Source organism: Nilaparvata lugens, chromosome 5, assembly GCF_014356525.2.
Source record: "Nilaparvata lugens isolate BPH chromosome 5, ASM1435652v1, whole genome shotgun sequence".
NCBI classification, from domain to species: Eukaryota; Metazoa; Arthropoda; class Insecta; order Hemiptera; family Delphacidae; genus Nilaparvata; species Nilaparvata lugens.
This window is the reverse complement of record NC_052508.1, coordinates 6,979,294-6,994,941: the sequence shown is the minus strand read 5'-3', so window position 1 is coordinate 6,994,941 and position 15,648 is coordinate 6,979,294. Positions and strand designations below refer to the sequence as shown.

The 15,648-nt window shown below is 30.4% G+C and overlaps 1 protein-coding gene across 1 annotated transcript in view; it reads right to left on the bottom strand.

Annotated features, from left to right (window-relative positions):
* LOC111055953 (CUGBP Elav-like family member 1) overlaps positions 1-15,648 on the bottom strand; it is a gene marked incomplete in the record, with an annotated part of 852,529 nt that overhangs the window by 766,231 nt on the left and 70,650 nt on the right.

Sequence of the window (15,648 nt, the reverse complement as noted above, 5' to 3'; positions counted from 1 at the left end):
GTGTATAAACTATTAGAGATAGGAGTTTCAAATAAATTTGTCCGCATGGTCAAAGCCTTATATGAAGATACGTCCTCAGTTATATGGTGTGATAAGGGCGTAACAGAAGATATCAGGCTTGTAAGCGGATTAAAACAGGGTTGTTTGGTATCCCCAATTTTATTCAATCTTTTCACATATGATATCTGTGAGAGTTTAGGCTTGATGGTAGGAGAATCAAAAATAAATTCACTTTTATATGCGGATGATTTAGTTCTCTTAGCTGATAACGTAAATGTAATGCAGAGTATGATCAACAGGCTGGAGCAATATTGCAACCGATGGAACTTAGTTTTGAACAGGGAAAAATCCAAAATGATGGTGTTTAGGAGGGGTGGTAGATTGAGTAGAAGTGAGAGATGGCATTACGGTGGGGAAGCTATTGAAGTAGTAAATGAATATAAATATTTAGGAATTACGCTTACACCCACCTTGTCACTAGCAACACATTTTGTGAGTAAATTGACGGCAGCGAGGTATGGTATCAATAGTTTATGGCGTAAGCTAATTGGTAATGATGAGGTCCCAGTATCTACGAAATGGCAATTTTTCGAAGCAGTTAGCAAGTCAACAATCACATATGCAGGGCAGGTTTGGGGATGTCAAGAGAGGGAGGATATAGAACGTTTCAATAGGTTTTTTATAAAAAGATTGTACGGTATACCAAAGAATACTCCCAACTACATAGTATATTTAGAAAGTGGTAGAGATGTTATGTGGCTTCAAACATTGAAAATGAATTACAAATACATATTAAAAACTCTTGCACAGCCGGATTCTAGATTTACGAAGAGAGTATCAATATTACTGACGCAGAAGAAGAGTGGTTGGTATAAAGATTGGAGAAAATTATTTTATGAATTTAATGAAGAGTGGGTAGATCCCATGAATCAACCAGATCTTTGGGGAAGAGGATGCGAAAAGATTGTGGGCAGGATACGTAATAAATTTCAAGGTTTATGGTGGGACAGGGCAGCAACTTCTCAGTTCCATCAAATTTACTTTAATTTAGGAAGGAATGGATTGCAATCAGGTTATATAAATGACAATAATAAAAGAAGAATGATCAGCATTATTTTTAGGGCGAGGGGAGCATTATTGCCATTGAATTTTAGAGTGGATCGTGGAGAAAATAGTTACATATGTTCTTTATGCAACAGTGGTGAGGTGGAAGACACCTATCATTTTATTGGAAGATGTAAAGCCTTATCGGAATTCCGAGTAAAATGGTTCGGCTGCTCGGCTATGACTAATGAAATGGTACATGAGTATTTGAATGGCGAGAATTGGAAATGCTTAATAGGTTTTTTGACATCAGCACAGAAATATAGGGATTTTCTTGTAAGGGAATTTAATTTTTAAAGATAAAATTAGACTTGGTCTACATAATATTATCGATTTATCTATGTTATATATCGGTTTATTTATATTTATAGTATAAGATTAATCGTCTGTAGCTATTAGCTTTTATGATATGATTGTATAGGTAAAATTTTCCGTGTCTTTTCTTTTTCTATGGCCCTATGGTAGGAGATAATGATACTTCATATATGTAATTTATGTTTTTTCTCAGTGTAATATATTAGATAAGTTATGTAATTTACAATACATATGTGTACATTTACAATTATACATGTGTAATTAGGTTCAATTTGAGTTGCCATACATTGAATTTATTCATTCATTTATTCTCTTGTAATGTTCATTAAGTTACTTACTCACCATGTCAGATATTCTATTTTAAATTTATTTCATAGTGCTGGCAAATGATCCGAGGAATGCTTTTTCAGTTGTTGCTGAAATTATTATCGAATAATGAATGATGTTTTTCAAAAGTGTAGTGATAATTAGTTTAGGACAGATAAGGATGAAGCTGCTGGGGGTTGCTTTTGGTCTTCGATAACAGTTTTGGTTTACGTTTGTTGTTTCATCAATTATAATTATTAAGAAGTAGAATCCGAATTATTTTTGGGAGAATTTTCTAACAAGATTAGATAGTAGAAACTACTCAACTCTGGCTGACGGCTTAGGCTATTTGTTGTTCTGTTACACTAGTGACATTACTGATTACTTGTGAAATGTATCTTTTGTTTCCTGAAATAAATTCGTTTATCTATCTATCTATCTATCTATCTAACCTCAGAATATAGAATGTAACGTAATATTATCTTAACTTATACTATCTTATCTCTCGTATTGCTATTCTTGTCATCCAACAAAGCGGATAGCTCTATCTATTTCTCGCTTTGCTCTGTTGCCAGATCATCTTTCAACAATGTAGAATTAATAATAAATTAACAAAATATTTTATCCCAATCATGAAAATTCATGATGAAATTGTTGAAAAATATAATTTTTCGCTTAATAAAATAAAATTGATTATTTTAAACAAGAATGAACTGTTAATATTGCATCAATAAACCTGTATCAGCTACCGTCTATAGAAGGCATTGACGATACAGAGGGTCGGCAACGTCTTTCTCCTATCTTTCTCCACTGCCATCATAACGTGGACCTCACTATAGTTGTTTATTTATTTGCAATATAGAACATCAGATTCATTTTAGCAAGTTTTTTATGTCACTCCTATATATTACATCTTTCATTAGGGAATATTCTTTATTCTTTCATCAGAACAACGTTGCCGATTCTCTGCCTTGCCACTACCATCTAGAGAATAGCTGATACCAGTATGATGTAATATCAACTGTTATTTTGATACTCACAACTAGTTCACATGTATATAGGAAGCCGATTACACTCTTAGTGGCTTCATTTATCATTTATCAAAAAAAAAAAATGATACCACTATCATTACAATGCAGGTAGGATGAATCACATCATACCTTACTTTCTTACATTTTTATATAAAAAATCGTACTTTAACATTATTTTTTTCATTTTCAATTCATAAGCTATGCTTTGATGTGTCCCTCATATATGATCTATGGTAGACCCAATAGCTTAAATTTGCTCTGAAAATGTTCTTGATTAGAAGTTGAAATGGCTCGTTTAAAAGACCATTTGCCCCATTCTCCCAAAGACAAGACATCGGTTTTTGTTAAATTTGAAATCAGAGTTATTGGAATAAGCACACATTCTTTAAATTGAAAAACAACAAGATTTATTGAAGTTCGTTCAATATTCATGTGAAAATTTAAGAATACAAAAGGATAATTGACACTCACCTCTATTTAGTAACATACTTACAATACATTGCATATTATGCGAGTTCTTATTGATCAATTGGTAAAATAGCCATATGTATTCCATTTTTCATTTCAATTCTGAGCTCAATTTTGATAGCAATGGCCAAAAACTTGAAAATCCTCACCAAAAAAGTATCTAGCTCCCAACAATCAACCATTTTTTCCAAGAGAGCTCTAGCTTCACCTAAAACTTCCAACTCATCCTAGATTTCATTGCTAACCTAACAAACTTTACTAGTGGATTTACTTATCAATGCAATAACCTTTCTACATTGTTTCAAAAACTTGTATAATTCAATATTAAATTTATTTATGTTTATTTTGAAGTGATTTTTATTTACTTTAACCTGTTTCAATTTAGATTTAATTCATGATATTTGGTAACTCAAACAGCTGTTTGTATGAAGGTATTATCGATAATCGATAATGCCCAATTATAGTTCGATAGTCGATACTATCAGATAAACATCGATAATTGATTCAAACATATTAAAGATCGACTTTTTAGTTAGCGCCAATTCAACTAATAATTCTGATTATTACAAATGCCCCCTCTTTGAACTAGAAATTTCATATTTGGGTTTTGCAAATCATTAAAAAATTTTTATCAATATACTATGGAAAATTTTTAAATTGTTTGACTTCTTGTATTAATTTTATTATTTATAATTGTAAATTCTAGTTTATTTCCATTTGCAAAATATCAAATTTGAAATTTTGTCATATCAAAATATCAAAATCAAATAATCATAGAAATATGTTAATATGATGACTCCAAAATAAAGTTATATAATTGTGAAAAAATTTTAAAATTGTAAAAACATCGAAATAAATTTTATATTGTTGATTGGATTTGAAGTTCTTGAAGAATACTGATAATTTAGTTACTCAGCATAGAAAAATGTATTCATGCTTGTAGATTCTTGTTGTCATCATCTTTTTTACATCTCCAGATGTTATATCAGCTTGGCAGTTTATCCAATAAAGTCGTGAATAAGTGTTGACAATGAAATAGCTTTGCACTTGCACCACAAGATTTGTAGAATGTTCAATCTAACTGGTTGAGCTATTTTATTTTCCGAAAATGGTTCATTTCGTCGTTTCACAAATTTATATCAAAGTTCAGGAACAACAAAAAACTGAATATTTGCAAAGTTCGAAGTTGTTGCAATTGTTTTTTTTCACTTTGTCGCAATTTGCACAGTACTATTTATTGAAAGTCTTGTTCTTCCCTAATAGGCATGTGATTTGCAAAGTTCATTCACTTGGTTGTATATATTTTTTTTTGCAGAAATGTAATTGAAAGTCTTTTTTCTTCCCTAACATATTATTTGCATAGTTCATACACTTGGTTGTATTTTTTTTTCGCAGAAATGTAATTGAAAGTCTTTTTTCTTCCCTAACAGATCATTTTCGTTGACAAAAATTATTTTCATAGTTCATTTCACTAAACTGTTGATAAACTCGAAGCCTAGAGTAAGTTGGTAGCACTCATACACTCCCTCCAGCTTTTGGCTAAATTAACAGTTTGAAGTTCTTGAAGATTATCCAATACAATCAATATTTCAGAAATTCAAAATATTTTAAAGAGTCATCATTCAAGTTATAAAAAGGTACAACAAAATTTCATAATCAAATACATAATACAAACAAATTCTTATCCTAAGGTGAGTGTTCAATTATTACTAAACTACATTTGGATTACAACCCAATACTAAAACTAATTTATTCAAAATTTGAAAATAAGCAGACTTTAATTTATTCAGACATTATGGATTATGCAGACTTCAATAACTATATCAGTTTGCTCTTCTTCAATATTTCAATAATAGACTACTTTTATCATTAAAAGAGTTACAATTCAATTTGATTTAGAATTATTTCAATATTCAAACTGCATCAACACATTATTCAAAATTTCAATCAAAAATGCAAATTTTAATCAATATGTGCAAGAGAAGAATTCAATTCAATACTTTGATTGGAACTTTTAAATTATTGTACTATGTATCAGACTTCAAATTAATCTATCAAGTATCAGAAAAGTCACAGCCGAGTCTACAGTAATTATTTATATTCTTCATCAATCAGATGCATATGTCTTGAATGACCTACCTCCTATCCTCTTTACATTCTCACAAATATCCTCATAAAAAAAACTTCATATATCTGGTGTCCGTGCTCTTTTGGCTACGAGATTCCACCTTAATAATAATACTCATAAAATCCTCAATACTATCTTTCAATTAATGTAAAGTTTCATTCAACATACTTTTCTAATCTTTGAAAATCACTCATAATATGCAAACTGTTTATTCATTCTCTTTTACTATCCATTTTAATCATCTGTCCTAACATATTTCTAGCATTCTCAACTTCCTTTTCAAAACGTTCAAATTTTTTTTTATATTTCAACAATTTAGTTTTCTAATCAATTATTTATTCCAAGTTCAGTATCAATTTCATGTTCTTTATTCATCATCAAAATTTTATACTTGTTCAATTCTAATCTTAAAAAAAACAAATTCAGTGAATAACTTTTATCAGATCAGTAAATAAGATGCATATACAATCATACTAATGAGTCATTTTTACTCTATCATAACATTCAAGAGAATATTAATCATGTAATTATCAAATACTGTCACAGGTAAAATAGACCTGTCAATTCATAACTATAGAAATTGTCTGCTATAATCATTGTTCATCTACTGGAATATGAATATTAATATGAAAATAATATACTATCAAAGGTAAGTATAGTCATTAATAATAATAAAAAGAAATATTTCAAACTTTATATTCAATTATTGAGAACATCATGTTCTTCATACTAAAATACTGCAATTAATCAAATTATTATTTACAATAGACAGCATGTTTGCTAGTCTTCTACTATTTTTCACGAAATTGTCATCAAAATTAAGCAAAACTAAGTTAAATTCTCAAAGTTAATCTCTTCTGGAGATAGAATTTAACTATACTAGACCAGAGTAAAAAAATTATATAAAAAAATTTCTTGTCTGCAAAACAGCCAAGACTCATGGCCTTTTAAAAAAATATATACAAGTGATGCGTTCTTTTTGTAACTTGGATCAAGCCAATTTTGGTTACATAAAGAATACATACAAAGGTCAAAATCGGGAAGGATGTCTTGTCTCATTTTTGGGTACCTTGAATATCATAATATTTTTTTTTTCATTGTCTGATGCTTACTTGCTGGATCCCAATACTTAAATCATTGTTTTCTTGAAACATGAACTGACTTATAAATTAAAAGAATTAATGATTTTCTATATGCATTCACCTAATTTAAATACTCAATAATAAAACAAGTTGTTATGCTACATCATTACTCTACATTATAAAAAGGTTTCATCATGAATTGATTAACTTTCACGACCTTATTTTTTCTTAAATCTTTTAAAAGATAACAGCCTTTATTTAGATCTTGCACAACTTCAAAAGGTCCTTTATATTTTGGGCACAGCTTAGCTGAAAACTTTTTTATTTTATTGGATAACACAAAATTTTTTATCAAAGCAAAATCTCCAACTTTATATTTATGACATGGTTTATTTTGTGCATTATATTTGAATCTTCTAATAGTACTTTTATTGTGAATTCGAGCTCTAATTCTTTTATTTCTTATCAGTTCATCTTCCAATTCAAACTTATTATCCACTGGAAATTTGATATAATCAAAGACTATATGGGACAATTTCTTGTTCTCCATAAGTTCGATTGGTATACACTCCGTTGTCTCATGAAAGTTGTGATTAATGATGTACTCTGCCTTGTCCAGATACCTGTACCATAAATGATGTTTGCTTTCAGGAACATATGTTCTGAGAATCCTGTTCACTTCTTTGAGTGGACGTTCGCTCAAATTAGATTGAGGATGGAATATAGATATATAAAAATATTTCACTCCCAGATTCTGCATAGCCTCTTTCCAGACTTTACTAGCAAAACAAGTACGAATGATCTTAACGAAAGAGAAAACGCAAATAGACCAATGACTACCTCACGTGACCCCACTACCAACATAATGGTTTAAAACTTCTACTGATCATTTTTCAGGTTATGTTTAGCGGAATTGTAAGATTGTAAGGAGATTAGGTTATGTTTTATCAACTAATTGAACAGTCAGGTTAAGATGTAACAAAGTACTGTAGATACAAAATTAGTCATAACTTGGTAGGTTTATTCTTATATTATATAAGTTCTTCTTTAACAGAAGACTAATCAAACACAAAGACATAATATGGATGAATTCAAGTGATATACGGTATCAAGTGAGTTATATTATCAATACAGTATTCAAGTGATCATTGCTTTATTGCTTTTTTTGGAAGACTCAGCTCTCACAGTTGATTTGTGCCAGTATGTGTATATCGAGGAACAAATTGTGTAGTTTTCTGATCATATGGTTTCTTTCTCACAAAGAAATAGAAAGTTTTGATGAAATTTACTGGATGAATGTGGCTGTGGATTTGTCTGCTCCTCCATTTATATGTAAAAGGGTTTTCCTTAGCATGGTAACTACATACGTTCCCAAGAAACTGTGGATCAATTTTAGAGATTGCGTTCAATACCTCTACGACAAATACTTTGATCTATTCTCATCAAATAAGTTGAAGGATAGATATTTGAATAGGATAGATGTTAAGAATTTCTTATAATCAAATAAGAATCCTATTTGATTTGACTGTACAAATAATTGAGATATTGTTGTGTAATATTATCAATAAATCTGTTATGGAATTGTATTAGTTTCAGTATGAACGGTAGCATTGTTGCATTTACTTAATATTGTGTAGGATATGTTTTTGCAATAAAAATTCGTAAAAGTTAGACATCAAGAATATCAAGAATAATGAAATTTATCAAGAATAATAAAATTGAAATCGAATAATTTATTTCCATTCTATTTTATTTATTTTTAAGCCATTGGGTTGGTCAAACTGGAGGTAGTTGATGGTCTATTTGATTTTTCTCTACGATAAGGTAAAGTCAACAGAACAGACAATTTCCAGCTGTTCAAGTAAGCTCAGTCACCTGATCAGATCTTAGGTTCAGATCAATAAACAGCTGATATTATTACCAGTACTCGTAGAATTTGTTTTCTATTTCTTTTCTATCTGATTTTGTTGAATTAAGTTTGTGTAGTTGTTTGTTTTTATTCTCCTATTATGATATAATTGGATGAAAATATTCTAATTTATTGCTGGACTATAGAAAATTACAGGTTGTGAGTGAACTGTTTCAATGGCCAACCGTCACCCACTCCATTCTCTGTTTTCCTTCGGAAGGAACGAAAAGAAAACCGAACGAAAACTGAAAACACTAAGAATTTGTTATTAATTACAAAAATCAACAAAAAAATAAGTTATTCGGGTTGATTTGTCGTTTTAAAAGATACACTTTCATTTGAAATGGAAAGAAGATTCTCATGGGACCATGAAGAGACGATTATTGAGTTTGTCAAAAATCATTCAGTTTTGTTTGACATCAACCATCCTGAGTACAGAAATTCAGCGCACAAGCAAAGACTGTGGAGGGAACTTGCAACAATACTAAACAGATCAAGTAAGTCTGAATAAAATAGTATCATTTTTATTCATAATCCAGAATAAATATTTGAAGGTGAAAACCACAATAACCTCTCATCTGTAGGCTGAGACAGGACAATTCTAAATTAATAGGTACTAAGTCATTAGGTAGAACGGTAAGGTACCTAGGTATTTTTTAATTAAAAATGTATTGGCTTGATTTATTTTCTCAAATTATGTTCTGAAACCCTCATTTTCCTTGAAAACTTTCAGAACACATTATGGGTGCAGTCTAACCTACCCAAAGGTAGAATATTGTTGACCAAAACGTACCGGTATGAGTAGAGTCATAGCCTACTATAGATATTACTTTATCCAAAGTAAGCCATGGTAGAGTATATCAGACCTATGTAATAATAATAATGTGTTTCTGTTCATGGCGTGGTCATACTACATAGTTATGTCCACAAGTAAACAAGTCAAGAACAATAAAAAACTGTCATAAGACAGATAAGAACAAAATTTTCTAGTCAAAACACACATATAGCATATGCAACGAGACATGCAGCAAGCAGAAGAAGCAGCAAGACTAAGGAAAAGTTAGACATCAAGAATATCAAGAATAATAAAATTGAAATCGAATAATTTATTTCCATTCTATTTTATTTATTTTTAAGCCATTGGGTTGGTCAAACTGGAGGTAGTTAATGGTCTATTTGATTTTTCTCTATGATAAGGTAAAGTCAACAGGAATGATCTTAACGAAAGAGAAAACGCAAATAGACCAATGACTACCTCACGTGACCCCACTACCAACATAACGGTTTAAAACTTCTACTGATCATTTTTTAGGTTATGTTTAGCAGAATTGTAAGATTGTAAGGAGATTAGGTTATGTTTTATCAACTAATTGAACAGTCAGGTTAAGATGTAACAAAGTACTGTAGATACAAAATTAGTCATAACTTGGTAGGTTTATTCTTATATTATATAAGTTCTTCTTTAACAGAAGACTAATCAAACACAAAGACATAATATGGATGAATTCAAGTGATATACGGTATTAAGTGAGTTATATTATCATTGCTTTTTTTGGAAGACTCAGCTCTCACAGTTGATTTGTGCCAGTATGTGTATATCGAGGAACAAATTGCGTAGTTTTCTGATCATATGGTTTCTTTCTCACAAAGAAATAGAAAGTTTTGATGAAATTTACTGGATGAATGTGGCTGTGGATTTGTCTGCTCCTCCATTTATATGTAAAAGGGTTTTCCTTAGCATGGTAACTACATACGTTCCCAAGAAACTGTGGATCAATTTTAGAGATTGCGTTCAATACCTCTACGACAAATACTTTGATCTCTTCTCATCAAATAGGTTGAAGGATAGATATTTGAATAGGATAGATGTAAGAATTTCTTATAATCAAATAAGAATCCTATTTGATTTGACTGTACAAATAATTGAGATATTGTTGTGTAATATTATCAATAAATCTGTTATGGAATTGTATTAGTTTCAGTATGAACGGTAGCATTGTTGCATTTACTTAATATTGTGTAGGATATGTTTTTGCAATAAAAATTCGTAAAAGTTAGACATCAAGAATATCAAGAATAATAAAATTTATCAAGAATAATGAAATTGAAATCGAATAATTATTTCCATTCTATTTTATTTATTTTTAAGCCATTGGGTTGGTCAAACTGGAGGTAGTTAATGGTCTATTGATTTTTCTCTACGATAAGGTAAAGTCAACAGAACAGACAATTTCCAGCTGTTCAAGTAAGCTCAGTCACCTGATCAGATCTTAGGTTCAGATCAATAAACAGCTGATATTATTACCAGTACTCATAAAATTTGTTCTCTATTTCTTTTCTATCTGATTTTGTTGAATTAAGTTTGTGTAGTTGTTTGTTTTTATTCTCCTATTATGATATAATTGGATAAAAATATTCTAATTTATTGCTGGACTATAAAAAATTACAGGTTGTGAGTGAACTGTTTCAACGGCCAACCGTCACCCACTCCATTCTCTGTTTTCCTTCGGAAGGAACGAAAAGAAAACCGAACGAAAACTGAGAACACTAAGAATTTGTTATTAATTACAAAAATCAACAAAAAATGAGTTATTCTGGTTGATTTGTCGTCTTAAAAGATACACTTTCATTTGAAATGGAGAGAAGATTCTCATGGGACCATGAAGAGACGATTATTGAGTTTGTCAAAAATCATTCAGTTTTGTTTGACATCAACCATCCTGAGTACAGAAATTCAGCGCACAAGCAAAGACTGTGGAGGGAACTTGCAACAATACTAAACAGATCAAGTAAGTCTGAATAAAATAGTATCATTTTTATTCATAATCCAGAATAAATATTTGAAGGTGAAAACCACAATAACCTCTCATCTGTAGGCTGAGACAGGACAATTCTAAATTAATAGGTACTAAGTCATTAGGTAGAACGGTAAGGTACCTAGGTATTTTTCAATTAAAAATGTATTGGCTGGATTTATTTTCTTAAATTATGTTCTGAAACCCTCATTTTCCTTGAAAACTTTCGAATGATCTTAACGAAAGAGAAAACGCAAATAGACCAATGACTACCTCACGTGACCCCACTACCAACATAACGGTTTAAAACTTCTACTGATCATTTTTTAGGTTATGTTTAGCGGAATTGTAAGATTGTAAGGAGATTAGGTTATGTTTTATCAACTAATTGAACAGTCAGGTTAAGATGTAACAAAGTACTGTAGATACAAAATTAGTCATAACTTGGTAGGTTTATTCTTATATTATATAAGTTCTTCTTTAACAGAAGACTAATCAAACACAAAGACATAATATGGATGAATTCAAGTGATATACGGTATTAAGTGAGTTATATTATCATTGCTTTTTTTGGAAGACTCAGCTCTCACAGTTGATTTGTGCCAGTATGTGTATATCGAGGAACAAATTGCGTAGTTTTCTGATCATATGGTTTCTTTCTCACGAAGAAATAGAAAGTTTTGATGAAATTTACTGGATGAATGTGGCTGTGGATTTGTCTGCTCCTCCATTTATATGTAAAAGGGTTTTCCTTAGCATGGTAACTACATACGTTCCCGAGAAACTGTGGATCAATTTTAGAGATTGTGTTCAATACCTCTACGACAAATACTTTGATCTCTTCTCATCAAATAGGTTGAATGATAGATATTTGAATAGGATAGATGTTAAGAATTTCTTATAATCAAATAAGAATCCTATTTGATTTGACTGTACAAATAATTGAGATATTGTTGTGTAATATTATCAATAAATCTGTTATGGAATTGTATTAGTTTCAGTATGAACGGTAGCATTGTTGCATTTACTTAATATTGTGTAGGATATGTTTTTGCAATAAAAATTCGTAAAAGTTAGACATCAAGAATATCAAGAATAATAAAATTTATCAAGAATAATAAAATTTATCAAGAATAATAAAATTTATCAAGAATAATAAAATTTATCAAGAATAATGAAATTGAAATCGAATAATTTATTTCCATTCTATTTTATTTATTTCGAAGCCATTGGGTTTGTCAAACTGGAGGTAGTTAATGGTCTATTTGATTTTTCTCTACGATAAGGTAGAGTCAACAGGAATGATCTTAACGAAAGAGAAAACGCAAATAGACCAATGACTACCTCACGTGACCACACTACCAACATAACGGTTTAAAACTTCTACTGATCATTTTTTAGGTTATGTTAAGCGGAATTGTAAGATTGTAAGGAGATTAGGTTATGTTTTATCAACTAATTGAACAGTCAGGTTAAGATGTAACAAAGTACTGTAGATACAAAATTAGTCATAACTTGGTAGGTTTATTCTTATATTATATAAGTTCTTCTTTAACAGAAGACTAATCAAACACAAAGACATAATATGGATGAATTCAAGTGATATACGGTATTAAGTGAGTTATATTATCAATACGGTATTCAAGTGAGTAAATCATTGCTTTATTGCTTTTTTTGGAAGACTCAGCTCTCACAGTTGATTTGTGCCAGTACATGTATATCGAGGAACAAATTGCGTAGTTTTCTGATCATATGGTTTCTTTCTCACGAAGAAATAGAAAGTTTTGATGAAATTTACTGGATGAATGTGGCTGTGGATTTGTCTGCTCCTCCATTTATATGTAAAAGGGTTTTCCTTAGCATGGTAACTACATACGTTCCCGAGAAACTGTGGATCAATTTTAGAGATTGCGTTCAATACCTCTACGACAAATACTTTGATCTCTTCTCATCAAATAGGTTGAATGATAGATATTTGAATAGGATAGATGTTAAGAATTTCTTATAATCAAATAAGAATCCTATTTGATTTGACTGTACAAATAATTGAGATATTGTTGTGTAATATTATCAATAAATCTGTTATGGAATTGTATTAGTTTCAGTATGAACGGTAGCATTGTTGCATTTACTCAATATTGTGTAGGATATGTTTTTGCAATAAAAATTCATAAAAGTTAGACATCAAGAATATCAAGAATAATAAAATTTATCAAGAATAATAAAATTTATCAAGAATAATAAAATTTATCAAGAATAATGAAATTGAAATCGAATAATTTATTTCCATTCTATTTTATTTATTTTTAAGCCATGGGGTTGGTCAAACTGGAGGTAGTTAATGGTCTATTTGATTTTTCTCTATGATAAGGTAAAGTCAACAGAACAGACAATTTCCAGCTGTTCAAGTAAGCTCAGTCACCTGATCAGATCTTAGGTTCAGATCAATAAACAGCTGATATTATTACCAGTACTCGTGAAATTTGTTTTCTTTTTCTTTTCTATCTGATCTTGTTGAATTAAGTTTGTGTAGTTGTTTGTTTTTAATCTCCTATTATGATATAATTGGATAAAAATATCCTAATTTATTGCTGGACTATAAAAAATTACAGGTTGTGAGTGAACTGTTTCAACGGCCAACCGTCACCCACTCCATTCTCTGTTTTCCTTCAGAAGGAACAAAAGAAAACCGAACGAAAACTGAAAACACTAAGAATTTGTTATTAATTACAAAAATCAACAAAAAAATAAGTTATTCGGGTTGATTTGTCGTTTTAAAAGATACACTTTCATTTGAAATGGAAAGAAGATTCTCATGGGACCATGAAGAGACGATTATTGAGTTTGTCAAAAATCATTCAGTTTTGTTTGACATCAACCATCCTGAGTACAGAAATTCAGCGCACAAGCAAAGACTGTGGAGGGAACTTGCAACAATACTAAACAGATCAAGTAAGTCTGAATAAAATAGTATCATTTTTATTCATAATCCAGAATAAATATTTGAAGGTGAAAACCACAATAACCTCTCATCTGTAGGCTGAGACAGGACAATTCTAAATTAATAGGTACTAAGTCATTAGGTAGAACGGTAAGGTACCTAGGTATTTTTTAATTAAAAATGTATTGGCTTGATTTATTTTCTTAAATTATGTTCTGAACCCTCATTTTCCTTGAAAACTTTCAGAACACATTATGGGTGCAGTCTAACCTACCCAAAGGTAGAATATTGTTGACCAAAACGTACCGGTATGAGTAGAGTCATAGCCTACTATAGATATTACTTTATCCAAAGTAAGCCATGGTAGAGTATATCAGACCTATGTAATAATAATAATGTGTTTCTGTTCATGGCGTGGTCATACTACATAGTTATGTCCACAAGTAAACAAGTCAAGAACAATAAAAAACTGTCATAAGACAGATAAGAACAAAATTTTCAAGTCAAAACACACATATAGCATATGCAACGAGACATGCAGCAAGCAGAAGAAGCAGCAAGACTAAGGAAAAGTTAGACATCAAGAATATCAAGAATAATAAAATTTATCAAGAATAATAAAATTGAAATCGAATAATTTATTTCCATTCTATTTTATTTATTTTTAAGCCATTGGGTTGGTCAAACTGGAGGTAGTTAATGGTCTATTTGATTTTTCTCTACGATAAGGTAAAGTCAACAGAACAGACAATTTCCAGCTGTTCAAGTAAGCTCAGTCACCTGATCAGATCTTAGGTTCAGATCAATAAACAGCTGATATTATTACCAGTACTCATAAAATTTGTTCTCTATTTCTTTTCTATCTGATTTTGTTGAATTAAGTTTGTGTAGTTGTTTGTTTTTATTCTCCTATTATGATATAATTGGATAAAAATATTCTAATTTATTGCTGGACTATAAAAAATTACAGGTTGTGAGTGAACTGTTTCAACGGCCAACCGTCACCCACTCCATTCTCTGTTTTCCTTCAGAAGGAACGAAAAGAAAACCGAACGAAAACTGAAAACACTAAGAATTTGTTATTAATTACAAAAATCAACAAAAAAATAAGTTATTCGGGTTGATTTGTCGTTTTAAAAGATACACTTTCATTTGAAATGGAAAGAAGATTCTCATGGGACCATGAAGAGACGATTATTGAGTTTGTCAAAAATCATTCAGTTTTGTTTGACATCAACCATCCTGAGTACAGAAATTCAGCGCACAAGCAAAGACTGTGGAGGGAACTTGCAACAATACTAAACAGATCAAGTAAGTCTGAATAAAATAGTATCATTTTCATTCATAATCCAGAATAAATATTTGAAGGTGAAAACCACAATAACCTCTCATCTGTAGGCTGAGACAGGACAATTCTAAATTAATAGGTACTAAGTCATTAGGTAGAACGGTAAGGTACCTAGGTATTTTTTAATTAAAAATGTATTGGCTTGATTTATTTTCTTAAATTATGTTCTGAAACCCTCATTTTCCTTGAAAACTTTCAGAACACATTATGGGTGCAGTCTA